This window comes from Anomalospiza imberbis, chromosome 2, assembly GCF_031753505.1.
Source record: "Anomalospiza imberbis isolate Cuckoo-Finch-1a 21T00152 chromosome 2, ASM3175350v1, whole genome shotgun sequence".
NCBI lineage: Eukaryota > Metazoa > Chordata > Aves > Passeriformes > Viduidae > Anomalospiza > Anomalospiza imberbis.
In genome coordinates, this window is record NC_089682.1 from 60244187 (window position 1) to 60263668 (window position 19482).

The 19482-nt window shown below is 38.6% G+C and overlaps 1 protein-coding gene across 3 annotated transcripts in view; it reads left to right on the forward strand.

Moving 5' to 3' along the window:
• PSPC1 (paraspeckle component 1) overlaps nucleotides 1-17965 on the forward strand; it is a 58064-nt gene extending 40099 nt beyond the window's left edge. For 2 of the 3 annotated variants that reach the window (XR_010996311.1, XR_010996309.1), the window contains 3 exons: nucleotides 13243-13347; nucleotides 16124-16759; nucleotides 17396-17965. The gene's annotated coding sequence lies outside the window, so the exon portion shown is untranslated. Of the gene's footprint in view, nucleotides 1-10163; nucleotides 10418-13242; nucleotides 13348-16123; nucleotides 16760-17395 lie in introns of those variants that run through there. The other variant, XR_010996310.1, reaches the window with a different exon arrangement.
• The last annotated feature ends 1517 nt before the right edge of the window (nucleotides 17966-19482 follow it).

Genomic DNA, 19482 nt, shown 5'->3' on the forward strand with positions numbered 1-19482 from the left:
TTGCTTGAGTGGAGAATAAAATGCTTATAATAACAGGTATGAGATCCAAAAGGATTGGACTGTGTTATTACATACACATGTGGATAAGGTTTCTCCATTTGTTTAGGTAACTGATTTGTCTAGAGCTTCCATTGTTCCTAGATTTACTAGTGTGCTTTTATGTCTCAATTTCTGTAGAGTAAAGTATAATTTGGTTGAATTTACATGCTAATTGTATGCGGGACATTAAGTGCTTGACTTGAAAGAATTGCAGTGAGAATAAAGATACTGTTCTTGACTTTAAGTAAAAACTGCATAGATCCTTGAACAGGAATAAGTGTGGAGTGTCCTGTATGTAAATTGAACAAAAATATGGGAGAGGGGGAATAAAGTAATGTAATAAAAGTGAGAAAAGTGTGGTTTAATTAATTTTATATTAAAATAAATATATCGTAAAGTCTTGTTCTACATGAAAACCACAAACCAACTAATTTTTAATAGAAGAGGTGGAAATACCAGTTACATTCATATCTTGGAGTTTTTGAACTGAATTTAGTTTTGTGCAGATGGCCAAGGAATAGCAGAAAAACTGAAATGAATTAATGTTCTAAAAATATTTTGAAATTCTTGGGTTGTAAGGGTGGGATCACTGCAGTTGGATATATCTCTTCTGTGTGTTTTTTTTTTTGAAGTTGATGTGTAGGACTTCATTTTGTGGCTGAATACAGCAACTGTATACAGCGTACACACACCATGTAAGTATATAACAGATGATTTTAAGGTTGCTAGCCTCTCATCAAACCAATGAGAATCCAGTCTTAAACCTGAGTGCATCATAGACAGAGAAGCACCAAACAGAAGACCATGGTAAAGGAAAATGAAATCGTACATATCTGTTAGTAGTACTGGGATGGGATTAAGGTATTTTCATTAATTTTTTGCCTTAATTCACTGTAATAATTTTTTATTTGTGTGTGACAGGGAAACTTGTTTTATTATCAGTTAAAGAAAGAAAGAAAAAAATCCTCAACAAAACACCTCTCCCAAAGAAATCCCCAAACCCTAAATACTTCAGTGTACAACCCAACCCCAAGGAAAATGTGTTTTCCCACTTTAAATAAAAAGATATACTTAAGCAAGGTGGAAGCGGAAATAAATCTAAAAATATGTAAAAACTAAAAGGGTTTACTGTAATTCTTTTTGCATCTGTTAGCTCTTGATGTTCTGGTCATTTTAAAGTGTTGCTTTTTAAAAAAAAAATTCAATTACTGTTCATTATTTGTTATAAAAGGATTTATTCTACTAAATTTATTTATTGTTACTAAGTTTCCAATATTTGTATATAGTGTAAAATGACATAAAAAACACTGCATAAGCCAGCTATTGCAGTACTGTAGAATGCAGTCTTTGAACTGCTAGCTGAATTGATCTTCCAGGCTGCTTACAAATGTTTTAAATATTTGTATGCTAACGGGAATTTGAAATATTTGTGTGCATATTTAAAATAATCTAGTACATGCCTTACTGCAGATATGAATAGCCTTTTGCCCTCCTTGCTGCTTGGTCCTGCTTCCTCTGTGTCCCCAGGCAGTGAGCAGGAGACCCAGGTAAAGGCAGGTAAAGGAGACTCTGTGAGAATTATCGATTCTGCTCATTTCAGTGTGGAAGGAAAAGCAAGAAGGGGCAGTAGAACAAGACTCTTCATAGCTGTGCATACATAGGGTAATCTGCAGACACAGAAGGTAGTTTAATAAGTGTTCTCATTAAGTGACTTTGGAAGAAATACATAGCCTAGAACAAATGGGTAAGAAGCGTGTTGAGTGCTTTAGATGTCTCAATAACATGGTTATGGTTTACATTCTTGGTGATAGTTGGGCCAAGAGGGCGAGTATTTCAAGCAGTGAAGAAAAAAATGTCCACTAAAATGTTGAGCCAATTTTATGTGAGCTTGATCTGTCTGTTCACTTTCTGCAGTTACCAAGAAGGTTACATTCAAGCCAGTAAAAAAAAGGAAAATAGTGTTCTTCGTGATTTCTCCAGGAGAGATGATACACACAGTTGCTTTAAAAAGAAGCAAGACTATTCACATGTACTTTTTGTTGGAAGAAAATATATAAACTGCCATTACAAAGATGGGAAATACTGTCTTTTAAAATGCTAACATTCTTCATTCTTTGACATGATAGCACTCTGTTGTTCCATATATTATGTTCTGCTTTTAAGGGAGAGAGCATGTGAAAGGTAAGCCACAGCTGCAGTTTTAATCAACTTCAAATAAAAAGCTTTTCCCAGAAGACACACCGGTAATAATGAAACAGTAGTTCACCTTCAGTTTTGTTTCAGTGTGGAACATTGTGTTTCTAGAACTTACAACATTGTACCAGTACCAGTTCCACATCTGACATTTTCAGAACCAGAGCTGTGCCAAATCATACAAATAAAGTTTTTGCCTTAGTGTATGAAGAGTGCAATTACTGCAATTCAAAAACTGAATGTTCAAGAGTTTTGAAAGAAAATGTATGGAAGAATTGTCATCTATTGAAATGCTGGTTTAAAAGTGAAAATGGTCAACTTGGCAGCAGGGATGGCTGTACTTCTGAAATTATTTTAGGCTATGTGTCAGTTTATTATTGCCATGTTATACTTTGTGTAGTTTTTGTAATACCACTTAATGCATGTTTGACATTTTTCTTGCATCACACTTGTGTAGTTTCATATATTATTCACACTGATGAATACAACTGTCTGTAGATGGGGGTACCAGAGCATTTGTTTAGTATTATGTAACTTGTTTAGCAGGGTTTTTCATTGATAAGCTTGTTTTCTGTCTTGTGTTTACTCTGGATTTTCTGAGCAAAATATACTTTTTCTACTTTATGTGGGGAAAAAGTAGCAAGTAAGGAAAAAGTAGTTATTAGGAAAGTAAATAGAAGTCCTGGATGCTTCTTAGTGTTTTTAAAATGACAGCTGACTCAGGAGAATAAAATCACTTGGTATACTTTCTACATGATTATTCCAGACTTTTTCCTGCTTACAGCACACTTAAGGATCATTATTCAAGGTTAAAAACAAAACGTTTAATTTCTGTCTGGTTTTAATCCTAAGCATGTTTACAAGACAGTAAATTAAACACAAATGTCTCGATGCTTGTTCTGAATAGTACTCTTTAACTCCCCAAGTTGTATTAAACAAAGAAAAATAATTTGAGTTTCATTGTTTTTAAATACTGAATTAGCCAGTCCCCTGGGGGTGCAGTGGAGGTGGAGGAAGCACAGATTTGTGGAGAAATCATACTCTTGTTTTCAGTTGCATTATGTTCCTGGGCATGCATTTTTTACTCTTTACATGGGGCCCATTTGTTACAACTATTTAAAAAGATATATCATCAATTGTATTTCATCAATTATAAGTATTAGTTCATTGCTACATTATAAAAATAGAATTGGTTAGTTCAGGCACATTTACTTTACTGGAGATCATGGCATGTAGTATAAATATTGGAAATAGGGTAATTCAGTTGTTGGTAGCAACTGATGATACGTTGTTGTTGGATAAAGCCTGGTTGGATAAAAGCTGATACATATTGAACATAACGATGTCTTAAAACTCAGTGCCCAGAACTGTGCTGCTGCACTTGCATTTCTGCCTTATTGTTGTGATAATCACAGAAATACTCACAGGTTTGAAAGTGTTCATCTAGATATATGGAGGAGGGTGAAGGATTGATTATTCTATGTTGCTTGGTTTTGAGGTCTTCTGTATTGCAGAATTTTCTTATATGATTGCTTAAAAATCTACAGGTTTTTTTAAAATTGTCTTGCATATTTAAAACTGTTCAGTGTGAAGGAAGCCAAATGTATCTTTAAAGAATGTGTGAAAATTACTTTACTGGAGGTCTTACTTGAGCTCTAAATCATTTACTGATTTGACACTGAAGACTTGATGTCTTAACTCGAACCTTACACTGCAATTATATTGAAAATTGTGCAAGCTTCTGCCAAGTTTTAGAAGTGACGTGAGGATGTAAGGAGACATACTTGACTGTAGGATTGGGCCAAATCATTCATATTTGATGCTTGTTACTGGCCTGCTCTGGTTATCCTAATCAATTCATTTTAGCGTTTTGTTTCCTTTTCTATACTCTAGGTTTTCTTTTGTTGTAAAAGGCTTTATGTTTTCCTTATGATGTGGAAGATATGAGCTGTATGAAACTTTATTTGGGGGTTCTAACACTAAACTTGATGGAAATGGTTTAAAGCAATGGAAAGATGTCAGATGCACAGTAAAAACCAGTTATTTCTATGATTTGATAAGTTGTTACATACCTCTTCATATGTGTTTTGTTAGTGTATATCATGTATGTATTCTTAACCTGTTTTGCCTTTAAAAAGGATTTATGTCTGTTTCTAAGAGGGGTAAAAACTTTTGTTCTGGTTTAATTTAATTTGATCGTTTCTCCTTTGTGTAGTTAAGCAATAATGAAGTGATAGAGCGTACATGAGAACGTAATAGATCGTTACCCTTCCTGAACTCACAGATGTGTGCAAATACTAATACAGAAAAGTAAAAGTAGATAAGTGCTCTTCATGGATTTACAGATGAGGGAGATACTATTGTGGAAAAGCAGGAAAATGTGGCTTTATCTCATCTTTCACTTTCCAGCTTTTAATAATTTGGGAACTACCATAGAATTAAACTCCCCAAATACGACTCTTTATAAACTTCATCTAAAATTCTTAAATGTTGTTTCACAGTTCTGCTATAAACAAAACTAGTTCAGTGTAAACATTCAAATAAAATACATGCTTTAATGGAACAAGTAATTCTGAAAGCCTGTGTTTTATTAAGATGAGTAATGTTATTGGGAAGTTAGGTGTATTTTCTCGTATCTTTACTTTTTGACTACGTAACCTTAAAGGAATAGAGGTGAAATTAATGAGATGCAGGGAAAGGCTAAATATACAGGACAAAATTTCCTGGGAAAGGACTGAAGTTCAAATATGTGTAACTTAAGTACCAGTGCTTCCAGTAGGTGACTTCTGTCACGAGTTTAGAGCGCTCCTGCTTAGACAAAGGGGATGCCAAATCTGGTCCTGCTGTTATGGCAGGAAAATGTAATTTTTGCCTTGATTGTGACAAACCAAAAATAGGATTATCAGGATTTTAAGTTTATGATGAACATAGTTATCTTGCCACAGTGATGAATTTGAATGGTTGAAGAGTCAGCATCTTAGGTAAGTTTGTCTGATGAGCTGGTATATGTACAGCTGCATGATTGTCACAGCCTTCCCAGGACTTGGAATATGGTAGTGCCTTTGGTTGTTTCAGAAGTTGCTTCATGTGCCTCAGTTAATGAAATTCATTTATGGTTGCACAGATGCTTTTCAAAGTCATCTTTTCTGCTTAGCAAATTCTCTTGGGTAGTGACAGTCACTGCAGTTGTGGGTTGAGAGTGGTGCCGTCATGGGGTGCTTAAATCAGCATTTGCTCCTATCAGCTGCAGTTGGCTGAGTTTATACCTGTTCGGTCATTACAGTGCACTTCCAAATATTATTTTTCACTAATGAAAGTTGTGTTCTCAATGAGGTACTGATCTGAGCAAGTTTGAGTAGAGACTTAAGAAAATATAAACTTATATATATTTGTAAGAAAATACCAAATTACATTTGTACTGTCAATGAGACAAATTCCTTTAATAATTCCAGGTGTGTTACAGAAAATTTGTCTCTTGGATGGTTCTGATTCCCTAAATTTGTAATAAAGGTACTTGGATTTTGTTCTACCTCTGTTTTCTGAGGTTCATCTTTAAACTGTTTGGACATTTGCATTTATTTTAGCTTTCACAGCATGATGTAAACTAGAGTCCTTCAAACTTTGAACATAAATATACCCTGTCAGGGCATACTCATCAGTCAGGTGCTGATGAGATGCAAGATATTGCAGAGTCCAAAAAGTAAGTGTGTAAGTTGTTAAATAAGATGGAAGTAAAGTTATGAGAAGACCAGAACAAGATTGAGCAGAATAGGAGAGCAAACTGCTCTGAAGGTGGTCTGTAAAAAGCAGTGAAAAAGAATCTGGTAACAAGTACATGTTCTGTTAATCGTTTAAAGAAATGGATGCATCAAGATATAGAACTTCAGTTTGAAATGCAGACTTCTTTGGAGAAGTTGCTGCTTGTTTAAGTGGAGTTTCTTTTTCAAGACGTTGCAAGTAATGTTTGTAGTATATTAGAATGGCTGTTTTTTTACTTGTGTACATCAAAAGTCACAATCAGGTAACTGAAGAGCTTTTATGTTTTAGTCTCTGTGTGTGTAACCATTTTCTCATTAATGTGTTGATATTTACAAACTTGGCACCTGAGATAATTTTGATAGCTTGTTTATAAATCAGTATTTTTAATGTGAGAATTATAGTGCAAGCTGTCATCTTGAAATCTGAATGATCTATAATGAAAAACAGTACCAACAATCTGTCTATTTGATTGAAAATATTTAGTTTTGAATATGATGCCAAGTTACTTACTGCCTTTGTATACAAGATGATATCAAAAGGGAGTTCCTCACTTCTCACACTGTGCTCTTGGCCTAGTCCTGTTCAAAGGAGTGTCATAATTGAGGCCTTTACTTTGCTCTCAATTGAAGAAAATGGTAACCAACTGGAGTGACTTTATGGGGGGTATGGTGGAATGGTTAATACTATTCCTAACACTCACTAACATGCCTGATCTGTTATTCAGACTTGAAATTATTTCTAGTAACAGTGCTTTTCAGTCCTCTTTGCCACATGTTAGTAGGCATTCACTTTGTTCTACATATGACAGCTGAGCTCAAAGCTTTTTTAAAATGTTTGATATTAACTTAGAAAGCTATTTCACTTTGGGTAGGAAGAATAGCATTATCTTGCAGATAGTAGTGACTTCTACTAAAATTAGGAATGCTGTACATAAAATTTACAGCATTCTATGGTGCTATAAAGCTGAAATAAATCCTGATAGTGTGGCATCAGCAATATGTCCAGTTGTGCAAGGAAAGGACAAAGAGCTGAGTTTGAGTCCCAGCTTGCCAGACAGTACAAGAGCAGCAAATAGAGAAATAGTTCCTTTATTCAACATTACTTTGTGGGTTTTTTCACAAACAGGTAAGTCTATGTCAGTATACCAATAAGAGGTAGAACATTTGCAGGATACCCTGCAGTTTATAATGCTGTTTGTTGTCTGTCTTGAAATACAGATTCCATTTCCGATGTATTTCAAATCTAATGTAAGATTTTCTGTTTTCTACCAAATATGATTTTATTATGGTGGAAGCTGGAAGCTGGTATTCTGCATTTGTTATAGAGTAATCTGAGATGGAAGTTGTCACCCAGTAGAGTTAGCACAGGAAGGAAATTACTTGATTGCACAAAGACTCACAAATATTTTGACAGGACCAGAGGTAACGGGTACACACAGAAACACAGGGGGTTACTTCTGAGCATCAGGAAACATTTTTACTGTGAGGGGTGACCAAGCACTGGCACAGGCTGCCCAGAGAAGTTGTGGAGTCTCCATTCTTGGTGATACCACAAGCCCTCTGGATGTGGTCCTGGGCACTGGTTCTAGGTGGCCCTGCTTGAGCTGAGGAGTTGGACCAGATGATCTCTAGAGATCCCTTCTGACATTAACTTGTCCATGATTCTGTCATCTCAGCAAAACTTTGAATTTATTAAACTTTGCATGAATTAATTAACAGTTAAACCCTATTACATGCTTAGGTATTTGAGTCCTTCCTTACTAGGTTTCACTTCAATGTAGATGTATGTACTGGGTAGTATTGTTAAATTTTACATTTTCAAACGAAGCATATCAAAGATGAAAGCTCTTGGAGTGAATGAGTTGTTGTTAATGAAGACTGTGTGACCACATCTTGCCCTGCCCTTCCCCCAGCACAGTCTTACTGCTTCAGAGATTTTAGCCCCACAAAGATAATCAGTTCTGCTGTCTTTATTTTGGAAGAGGAGGTTAGGACACTGGCCTAACTTGGCACCTGCTGCAAAAATGACAGGTAAGGAACCTTACAGGAGGGAATGGGGAGCATTGTGTGAAGTTCTGTAAAGCAGAATTGCAAACATTTCAGAAGCTGTGTTTTAGTGAGTTTCACAATTCCTTAGGAATACTTGGTTTGTTGTTTTTTTTTTTTTAATTAGAGAAAATTGGACTATGCACAGGATAGGAAGTTTTGAGTGAAACTATATTCCCTCTTAGATTTTGGAAGATACAAAATGTCCTCAAACTAGTGAGGTCATCACTATTATATATAAGAACTTTTCTGTAATACAAAGCTTATGCTGATTTTCTGCATTCCTAAAACTAAGCTATGAGAAAACTGTCTCCGGCTTTGCATATGCACATTTTTGCTACTTTAAAACAATTTCATATTTTTTTTTTGAAATAAAAAATGAGTCTTAATAGAAGTATGCCTATTTAAAGATCCCTAAAAATCGTACTGGTTCTCTTAACTCCTTGTATAAGAGTATATTTGTTTGCATTGTGTGTAGCACAATGGTATCCTGACTTCTGTTAAAGTAGTAGAGCTGTACGGATCCTACTTTGTGCTAGGTGTGCTGGTTTAACGATATCTGGTTTACAGCAGACTTTTCTAAATCTGTGTCTGTGATAGGTGACCTCAGAGTTTCCAGGACCTGGCAGAACTATCTCATGAAATTTTAACTGTAGCTTCCACTGCTAAGTGCAGCATTTTCAGATGCTTTTCATCTGTCAGGTTTCTTAAGTTTTCTTTGTGAAGTCACATCTATACATCATTTCTAGGTGAAAGAGATGATGAGGGTTAAAGGTTATTCTCTTCTTCAACAGTTTGTACTTTTTAGCTGTTCATGATAAAGTATCAAAAAATGCTCAGAACTTCACTTCTTTGTAACCTGTCACATGAGTTCTGAATGGAGAAAATAACACCATTACTTGGACATTTTTTCCAAGTTGCTCAGCATGAACACAGTCACTGAAAGTAAAAATCTGAACATTGAAAGATAGTTCTGCTGCTTCAATGACAACATTTTTTAAGTGGGTAATTATGAAAATCACTGATGAGACATCTATTCTGGTGCTGCAGGTTCCTCAACTTGAAATGGGAGTGTCATAGAGGGGAGGGGGCTGTATTTAAAAAAATGCAGGATTTAGTTGTTGTTTCGTACAGATTATCGTAATGACTTGGACTATTGTCTCACAATGCACAAAATTTTGCAAAAAATATAATGTACGTGTATATATATATATATCTAAAAAAACCCACTTTGATGCTATTGTGTCTTGCATCTAGGAATGTAATGACTTGCCAATGAACAATTTTTATTAATTTTACAAAGTGCTTACAAATTTTAGTATCTTTGAAATCAGACCTTGCCGAAGTTGTACAGATGAAAACTTTTGTGTCTTCTGTTTAAATACTTTCAGACATGCTCATCATTCCCTAAATACTGAAGAAATCATCTAATTTCTGTATGGTGAAGATCTGCAATCCAAGCAAAACAGAAACAAATGTCCCTTGATCGCAGATTGTCACTGGCATGTGTTCATTGCCTGGCCACTAGTAACTGCCACCATTTGTTCTTTTTTGAAATCTGATCCCAGAAGAGGAATATTACTGCATTTGCATTCCTCATTCTGTGTAAGATGCTAACTTCAGGTACCCTACACCTTGTAACTTGAAAGTTGTGAAATGGATGTAAAATTTTTTTAATGATCTTATAAAGGAAATTGAATGCCTTGTTGGCGTAGCTCAAGTAGTATTTTCCCTTTTGTTTCTAGAAACTTAATTCTTCTTTTGAGCTCTAATTTGGTAATTTTTTCCCCTTAAATGCATGCTTGCTTCTACTTCTCTGCAAGTGTATGCACTTATTAAGAGAATTTGACAAGCACAAGATTGGGAAAAATTGTGTTGGCAGTTTGTCTCCTATAATCCCTGGCAGCTGTACAGTGATGCCAGGTAACAAGTGATTTAATCTCTGATGTTTTTATTGTCCTCAGCAGGGATTACTCATAATTAAGATGAGCAGGTTTGGCCAGACTAAAGTTAAAACTAAGAGAAGAATGGGGAGGATAAGATTGCCTGACCATTTAAGAATGTCTAGCACTATATCTTCTGTTAGTATGTCAGCAGCCAACATTGTTATCTGTTACCTTTTGATAGGTAAGCCTGAACAAATGCAAACACGAACACAGCTCTGCGGATCATCTCGGGTTCCCTTTGGAAACCCCAAATAAGTGGCCACAAGGGATTGTGTGTTTTCCTGAGAACAGCTCGCCATTGGAGTTCTTCTTTCTGTGTGCTGGATAGTGGTTCTGCTACTCTCAAAATCATACCTGTGCCTGCTGGTGCAAAAAGCCATATGGTCACTTCAGTGGAAGTCAAATTTTACCTGTGCTGCTGTTGTGTGTTGCTAGGTAATTTTTAAAGTAGACCTAAAATAAAGGGGGAAACTTAGGGGGGAAGCTATTTTTTACAGTAGCCACCAAAAATCCTATTAATTAGAAAAATGAAAACCAAAAACCCCTTAATCAAACCACCAAACCTGTTCTGTCAGTCAAGCCAGTGAAGCTGCCACGCATCCGTGTGCAAGGTAAATGTGCCGTGTCCTTTGGTGTTGTAGTGTCACAGCTGTTCCTGCTCTGAATTAGCACTGGCATCCTGGAGCTTGTCCTGCACAGCCTGTCTCTGCTGGAGATACCCTGCTAAGCTGAGTATACATTACTTGAGATAGGTGCACTTAGGAGTTACTTTTCAATTTTCCATCATAATGGCACAATATATGCACAGTATCACTCAGTTTGTGTGTGATGCCTCTCTCCTCCAGAACAGGCATATTTATCATGCTGTTAGTCTTTTAGACAAGTTCAGATTCATTTTGTTTACCATGCCCACTTTGAGCTTTAATTTAAAGAAGAGCTTTATCATATGAATGAAAATTCAGTCTCTTACTTTGAAAACAACTTTCTCTTGTGTTCCAGCTCACTCTTAGAAATTACTTTTTTCATCACTGGCTGCTTGAATGCATTCAGCTCTAACAAAGTAATTACTGCTAATCATAAACAGTAGAGTTTTTATAGGTTTATATAGGGTAGAGAAGTTGGAATCATCTTAGAAGAGGGAAAATTGTGAATAAATCATGCAGAGGCACATTCCTAGTAAAAACTATAAACATTTTAACACTCCCAGCAGTCTTACTGGGTGGTTCTAGAGCCTGCCATCAAAAATAGATGATATTTATTTGGCTACAACTTTGTCACTAGTATCTACTGTTTGCCAAGAATATGGCTCACTGCTTTCTCTTCAGTAAATCTGGGTGGCCAGGAAAGAGGAAGTAATATTCATTGTCAGTTACAGAAACTGGAGAGACTGTATTAGGCCTTGGTGCTATAGCTTTCTTGATGGGGGGGGGGAAAGTGATAAAGTAATTATTGGGTTTTGTTCATAATAAAATACAGACTGAAAACTCTGCAGTGTGTAATTTTAGCCTTCCTGTTAGATGGGTACATACCTAGAGGTAATGTCTCAGGACGCTAACACTTGTCCAGATGACAGTTCCAGCCAGCTCCCTATGACTGGCAGTTCATCACTCCAGCTATTACTGCATTTGACTCACTAAATGATTGTAGTATCAACACTTGCAAAGTTACAGCTCTAGTTAGAAAGGGTTAGTGGGCTGTGCTCTCTCATTTGTGCTTAAGGAAGAAAGTATCTCTCTTGCTGAATGTCTGGTACACAATAGATAACTGAACTTTTGAAATCTGATAGATAGCAAGCTTCACCATGGTGTGGGAGGGGAGATAAAAAGGAACCAAATGGGAGAATTTATTTAATAGGGCTCAGCCATTAAATTATGCCAACTTTAAAATGGTATTTATTCTGAGCTGCAAGTCTCAGCCTGTTTTCAGCTGTGTCTGATAAGGTAAATGTTACCTTTTTTGTAAACGTATGTGGTTGTGTGTTGTAATTTATACGTCTGTCACTTCTTGAGTTGCTTTTTGGGACTGCTCCTAAAGTGAAGCTAGCCTGAAAGGTGCAACCTGCATGTGGCTTTCCAAAGGAATTCTTGCTGTAATAAATACTTTGCAGGGTGTGCTAAGTTTTATGATCATCAAAACCGGACCTCAAGATGTTGGAAAATAATTTTAACAAGTCTTGAGAGTATGGGGAGTTTTTCACTTTGTGCTGTTGTAATGAGGACCTTTCCAGGCAGTCTTCTCTGTCAACATTTCATTAGGGTTCTCAGGCTCTGCAGCATGGTTCTGTGCCTGAGTAAGGGATTATGCTAAGCCTCTCAAACATCCCAGTGCTCATATCTTACTTTAAGCCTGAGGCATTTATGGAGAAGAGGTGATTTTAATTCTGGGAGGAGGGAATGTGTCTACAGGTGAGAGCTGTTTTGAAGCCTGAATGGCTGGGGCATGGAGCTGTTGAATTTTAAACACTTTGGATAGTTGTTTTGCATGTATACCCTATGAGAAGACACTGTGCAAGATGGATACCACTTATTGCAAATACAAGCCAATTGATTGCAGAAGATGTAAAATTACGGAAGTCCTAAACTTTTGCATCAATTTCTAATGCTTGCAGTATTAAACTGTATTTAATGATACTTTTATGCAGTTCTGTTGTGAGATGTTTTTTTATTCCAGCTCAGTTCAGGCATATTATTTTGATAGATAACTTTGCCCCTAATTAATAATATCTGTACAACAACACAGTGCAGAAAGAGGAAGAGACTGCAGTGAGAGATGTTAGTTCTCAAGTGTCACTAATGACTCAGTGTTGTGTGCAGGGATCCCGATCATTTTAATGGCACTAATATTAGAAGGATGAAATGCCATTTTTGCCATGTGCCTTGGCAGGCTTAGAATGTCTAGAATGTCTTCTGTCACATGAAATACGTACGTTTTAGAAAACTTCCAAAGAGAAATGACTTGGGGCTCTTTGGAGAAGAACTGCAGTTAATCTACTCCAAGCAGAAATATGAAAATCTAGGAACTTTTTAATGTTCTTGGAACAGCTGTTGCTTAACTGCTGAGGTAGTAAAAATTTAAATAAAATCTGTGGAGAAACAACTAAGTGGTAAGAATGGGTAGAGAATAAATGGGTTTTTTCCTAGTAATGGAAAGTTTTATTATGGTTTATTACTCCATATATAATGGGTTTTTGAAAAGAGAAACTACTGTGTTTTCCCTTTTGCTTGGAATGTCAGTTATTTACTGTCTCTTTATTTTTTTAGGTCACTATTAAAATCTTGAAAATGCAGATGAAGACTGGCTTGTGCAGAATCCTTCTGCTATCTTATGCAGACAAAAGGGAATCCTAAACCAGGTTTTAGTACAAGGTGCGTATATTAAGGTATATGACTTTATCCAGCAGTTACTGAAACCAGTACCCCACTATTTATTCAGATTTGTGATTTGATGTAGTTGTGCCTCTACACTTCAATTAATACTTGATTTCAGATAATGTAATTCCTGGCATAATTCCTGCCCATGTGTTATGTTTTTAAAGGACTTCAAACATATGCACACAGCCTCTAGCAGTCAGCTCAAGCTCTGGCCAGCCATCCAAACCCCATAGTGCCACATTAATATGGTGCCATGTCTGAGCTGCTGGATGTTTCTGATGCATTGCACTCAGACTCCTGATTGTTTGTACAACCAGCACAGTAGTTACTGATTCTGAACAGTCTTTGGCATTAATCAGAGTGCTCTGGTTTAGAAGGCAGTGTCCATGCACTCTGGGAAGCCTGGGGCAGAGTTTTATTTGTGTGCACGCAGGTGCATAGTGCCATCTGCCCGTAGTGGACAGCATCTTAAGGGGGGGCTGACAGATAGCAAGGTTTTAAGGGGAGTTCTATGCAGCTGAGTTCAATAGTTCTGGTAGTTCCAAAATTCTAAAATCCCAGTTATTTTTATAAAGTAAAAGTAAATTTAAACACTGGTGGGATTTGACCAAGATGTGTTAAGTTCTACTGGTAAAGCAAGAGAAACTTGTGTTAATTTTTCTGTGTGTGTTTAGCTTAGCAAAAGGACTCAGAGCTGTCTCTGTAGTAGTGTTAACAATAAATAAGAGAACTGGAAATATAAAGGACCAGAACAATTTACCTGTTTTGTAATCACGTGTAAAAGGTGTCCCTGTCCATGGCAGGGGTTCACACCAGATGATGATCTTTCTCCATTTGCTGGCAACTTTCTTTGTAAAGCAGGATGCCATTTGGATGCCTTTGTGGCCACGTTGCGCTCTTTGCTCAGGGTGGTTCTTGGACTTGGTGTTCACCAGGGCCACCATGTCCTTACCTGCAAAGGGGCACTCCAGCCAGCTGGCCTCCAGCCTGTCCTGGTGTCTGGGATTATTTCTCCCCAGGTGCAGGATTTGGCATTTCCTTCTGTTGAATTTCATGAGAATGTGTAAGCCCATTTCTCCAGCCTGTCGAGGGATCACTGGATGGTGGCATGTCCCTATGGCCTTAGCAGCCACTCCTCTCAGCTTTGTGTCACCTGCAGACTTGCTGAGGACATGTTGTTCCATCAACCAGGGCAGAAATTAACATCCTGAAAAGGACTGGCCTCAGTACAGGGATACTCTGCTAGTCACTCACATCCAAGAGGACTTCATGCCACCAATAACCTTCTAAGCCCGTCTCTTCAGACAGTTTTTAGTCCACCTCATGGTCCACTTAGTGAAACTATCAGAAGTCTGTCAGTATCATGACAGGATCAAAAGGATAACTGGAAATACTATGGCAGTGTCAAAAGATTTCCTAAGCCAAGGCAGACAATATCCACTGCTCTCCTCATGTCTACTGAACTGGTCACCTCACCAGAGAGGCTCTCCAGTTGGGAGCCTTAAGAATTTGCAAATGACCTCGTTGTAAATACATGCTGACTGCTGCCACTTACCTTCTTGGTCTGGAAATGGTTTTTGGAGTAGCTGTTCCATCACCTTCTGAGGGCTTGTACTTCCCCACATCCTCTTTCCTGCCCTTCTTGAAGACCGGAATGACTTCTGCTTTCCCCTGGTCCTTGCACATCTCTCCCAGTTGCCGTACTCTGTCAGCAATGCAGTGTGGCCTTGCAAGGCCAGCAGCCAGCTCCTGCAGCACTCATGGGAGCATCTTATCAAGCTCAGCACTTGTGACTTGTCCAGTTTGTGTTCCGTAACCTGGACCCTGTCATGCTTTTGGTACTCAGAGGAGCACTGACGAGGTGGGAAAGTTGTTGCACACCTCTTTTTGTGGTTCTGCTTTTGCCCTTTACTAAGGAGTCACATTATTTTCCCGTTGTAGTAAAATCACAGTATAAAAATTGTCACACAATAATTTGCAATATCAACCAGACTACTGAAGTAAGCAAGCTACAACCATTTACTCACAAAATCTAAAAAAGACAAGCAGCTAAAGCTCTTTCTCAGAAAAGCAGTAGTAAAACAGAAAATGCCTATTTTTTTCAGAGTTTGAGTCAATTTTTTTAAATCTAGAGGACATTTTGTCTTGACCATGTAGCCATTGGAATTCAGTCTTGCTTGTCACTACATATGAGAGTGCTGCTGTGCATGAGAGCCATTTGGGAACCACAGTGTTTGGCAGATTTCCCAGGCATCTCAGAATTTTTCTGTCAGCTTACAGTTTCCTTCCTGTGAAGGGAAAAAAGGATGGTCAAGGTTCCTTGGAGATACAAGTGTTCCTTTTACTGGCTAAATAACAACTCCTTGTCTCGCTGAAATGGTAAATGTACCTTTCTTCCTCTTCCCCCATTCCTCATGTGTGTTTGGACCTCAGAGTGCAGAGTGAACCTGGCTGACAAAGTGTAATGGCCTAATGAAATTGTGCTAAGTATTGTGCCAGGCTGCCTGCTCCTGGGATTCCTGAACAGAAGGAGCTCCAGGTGCCTCGGCAGGGGCAGAGCTGTCTGAAAAATTGCTGGCATTTCTCAGCTCTTGATCCAGCTGTATTTGCTGATGTGTTGCTCTGTTATTTGCCATTTGAGTCTTCTTAAGTGCTCTACTTTGATGACAAAAGCACACTTGCAAGGAAGTTATCACTCAAGTGTCTTTTAATTCCTCAGCCTGAATCATACTTACTTCTTGGAAATGTTCCTCTCCCCTGAATGCATTAGGTTTCAATGGAAGCTGCTAGTGGCTGCCCACCCTCAGAACTGAGGCTGTTACGTTGTGATGATGTGCAAAATGCTGCTCTGCACCCTGGAGTTACAAGGACCATCCAGGTGAGAATATAATCATGTTGTCACTTGTTAGAACTCCTGTAATGGTAAATTTTGCACTCAGTTTTCAGTTTGTTAGTACTATTTTTGTGCTTAATCTGTTATTTTTTTTCCTTTTACCTCTCTGTGCTCTTGGGCAAACAATAATGCTGTTATTTAATAAAACAGCAACTACATCTCTCACACCTGGTTGAAGGTAGGAGGAGGACAAACTGATTATTCTCAGTTAAGCTGTTTTCTCTCTGCTTGCAGACAGGCCAGATCTGTGAGACCTGAGGGAAAAGGGCTGTTTGAAATGATAAAAAATAATCCAGCCAGGAGGTGGTGTGTCCCCCACCAATACCTCAACTTGGAAAAGACATGAGAAGAATGTGAATACATCTGCTTGTGAGCTCCAAGTCCTCTTCCTACATGAGGAGACAAGTTACAGCTTTTTTGATGTTACTGTCTTCAGCCTTTGGCACAGAAGGTGGTGCCAGTCCAGCATTTCATAATAAAGCTGATGTTGGCCTACTTTGATGTGTAACTGAGGTACTGATGCCCTTTTTATCTAGACTACACTCGAAGCAGATTTTCATCCTAGAAGTAGCAGTGTTACGGGAAGTGGGTGTCACTAAAATCATTAAAGTTTGTACATTTTACAAGATTAATAAGAGTAAATGATATATTGACTGCTCCTTGGTTTAAATGATTGCTGTTGGACTTTAAAAAAGCCTTTTAAAATTAAGAAAATATTTTTAAGCCCTACAATCTATGACAAAAAATAGGAAAGTGGTAGGGTTTAAAGAAAAAGCAGTAATGTGGATTGTGTTTATGCTGCGGTAGTTTAGAAGACTACAAAACTATTAATTACCTAGAGAAAAATGCTATGAGCCAGTGACAGCTGAAAAGAACAGGAAGGAAATATTAATCATGAGTGAGATTACAGCTGCAGTAAGCTGTCTTTGCTGTTGAGTAGGAAGTTATGCTACAAATGCCCGCTGTCTTAATGTAGCTCAATAAAAAGATGAGAAAACATGAAAAATGAAAAATTAATTTTATGTGATGTGATTTGAACATTGGCCTGTAACATACTACAAGGGTTTTTAAAAAATTTCTATATAGCTATTGTAAAATTGTTTCACATTAAATGAGTAACAGGATGTTTTTTTTTTTTCCTGAAATCAGTAATGCAGTGGACATGAATTGAAGGCTTGACAGGAACCTCACGCAGTTAAATCCTGCAGTGGGAAATGAACTAAGCTGATGCAGTTGTAGATCCTGGGCAGAGACTGGTGGCAAAGCAGCTTTGTGGAAGTTGATCTGGGGTCCTGAGGGACAAGTGAAGATGAAGGTGTCCACCCCCATGGTGGGGGCTCCATGAGAAGATCATGGCTGAGCAGGGGCCAGAAGAGCAATCTCTCTGTTTAGCACTTCTGAGTCTCTAGCTGAAACACTGTGCCCAGTAATGGGCTCTTGAAGACAAGGAGATGTGGGGACGAATCCCATGGAAGCCATTGGGCCATCAGAAGGCTAAGGAGCACAGGAGCCATGGGGCCAGGCAACAGGGGTTTTTCCAGCTGGAACAGGAGATTGAGGTGGTTAAGAGATCCTGATAATCCTGCTGTGTAAGAGAAGTGCATAGAGAAGGTGGAGCCAGGCTCATGGCAGTGGTGCACAGTACGGTGGCAGTTTTGTACCATTGTTTCAGTGCATGGAAGTGTTGCACCATACCACTAATAAAAACAGTGCAAGGCAGCACTGTGTGGCTGTACTTACCTGGACTCCCTGCACTGTGGAACCATTGGGGACTTCCTGGTAATCAATTGGTTTCAGGAAGGGTGGATGCAGGGGACGTGGTCTGGAGGTTCACTTGTGGGTTTAGGTATCTTAACCCTGCTATTCAGTGAAAGAACTACTCTGATACTGACACAGCAGAGCTGACAAATCTATAAAGGTGAGGGAATGTCCAAAGCCTTTAAATCTCCTGTGCAAACTTTTCCATACGGGTTGTCTCACGCAACCTCGTAAAGTCTTTTTGAGAAAAAATGCAACACAACCTTTATAGGGGGGAGGGGCTGGGACAGCACCTTACCCCCTCCCCCACTGGAGGGCTGTGTTCAGTGTAAGACATGCAGCTGCTGTAACAGGCCTAACAGGGCTTTCTTCCCATATTCATCTCTGTTCTTGGCTAGGGGAAGTCCATACAAGAGTAACAGCTCCAGGGTGCAAGACTCCTCATCAGGAAGTGGGAGGGAGTCTGTGCTACAGATTGAGATGTCACCACATGGGTAATCCTGTTCCCTCAAGCTTTGCTGGCCCTTGCCCACACAGTTGCAGTGTTTCAGAACAGGCCCTCATCTCCCTGGGTATGTGACAATGTCTTCAGTTCCCATACACATGGTTTGGGTGTCTCAGCAGTAGAGCTGTACCTTCCCTTAAGAGCAAGAGGCACAGCAGCGGAGGTAGACAATGGGAAGGTCTGACCACTCTGCTATAGCTGCACCAGTGCCACCAGGAACTGATCAGAGTTCCTCACACTTTATATAATGTAGGAAGTATTACAGACATCCTGGAAAAAGATTCATGATAGGTGAGACTTTGCTGTGGAAAAACAGGTGACCTGAAATCAAAAAGAACCATCTTCTGCCTGCTCTCTTCCTGCTGGCTGCTGTATTTGGGATATCTGAGATTTGAGAGACCCTTAAAGCTTAATTTTTTCCTGCTGCCTCAGTTCTGCTCTAATTTGTAGTGTGTGGTGTCTTTTTCAGGTAGTTTTTTCCAAACTTATTGTTGTCCCTCACTCAAACATTTTAAGACATGTTCAGAAGGTGAAAAATATTTTCCTTATTTACATGGGACACAGAAAACCAGGAAGTTTGAAGTGTCAGGATTCCGTGATGGGCTTGAACTACATGCCCATGTCGCAGTAGCTTAGAAACACATGGCCTTTTATAGTTCTCTTGCCTTCTTAAAAGACAAGGCTCCATTATGGCCTCCAGCTAAACTAAACACACTGCTACAGGAATGGATCCTGCAGGGTCATCACTGCTCCCATGATCCTGGGCAGTCATCACTTTGAGAAACTAACCTAAGGAAAGATATGCTACAGCAGCTGCTTTCCAGTGCCGTATGGAAAGGCACATGGTGGTAACAGAACTACAGCAGGGACAGACAAGCAGAACAGTTTGGGACAGCTTCTGTACACTTGGAGCAGCCCTGGCTGGCTAAGACAGCAGCAGAATGCTGCACTGTCTCTTCCCCATATTGGAACA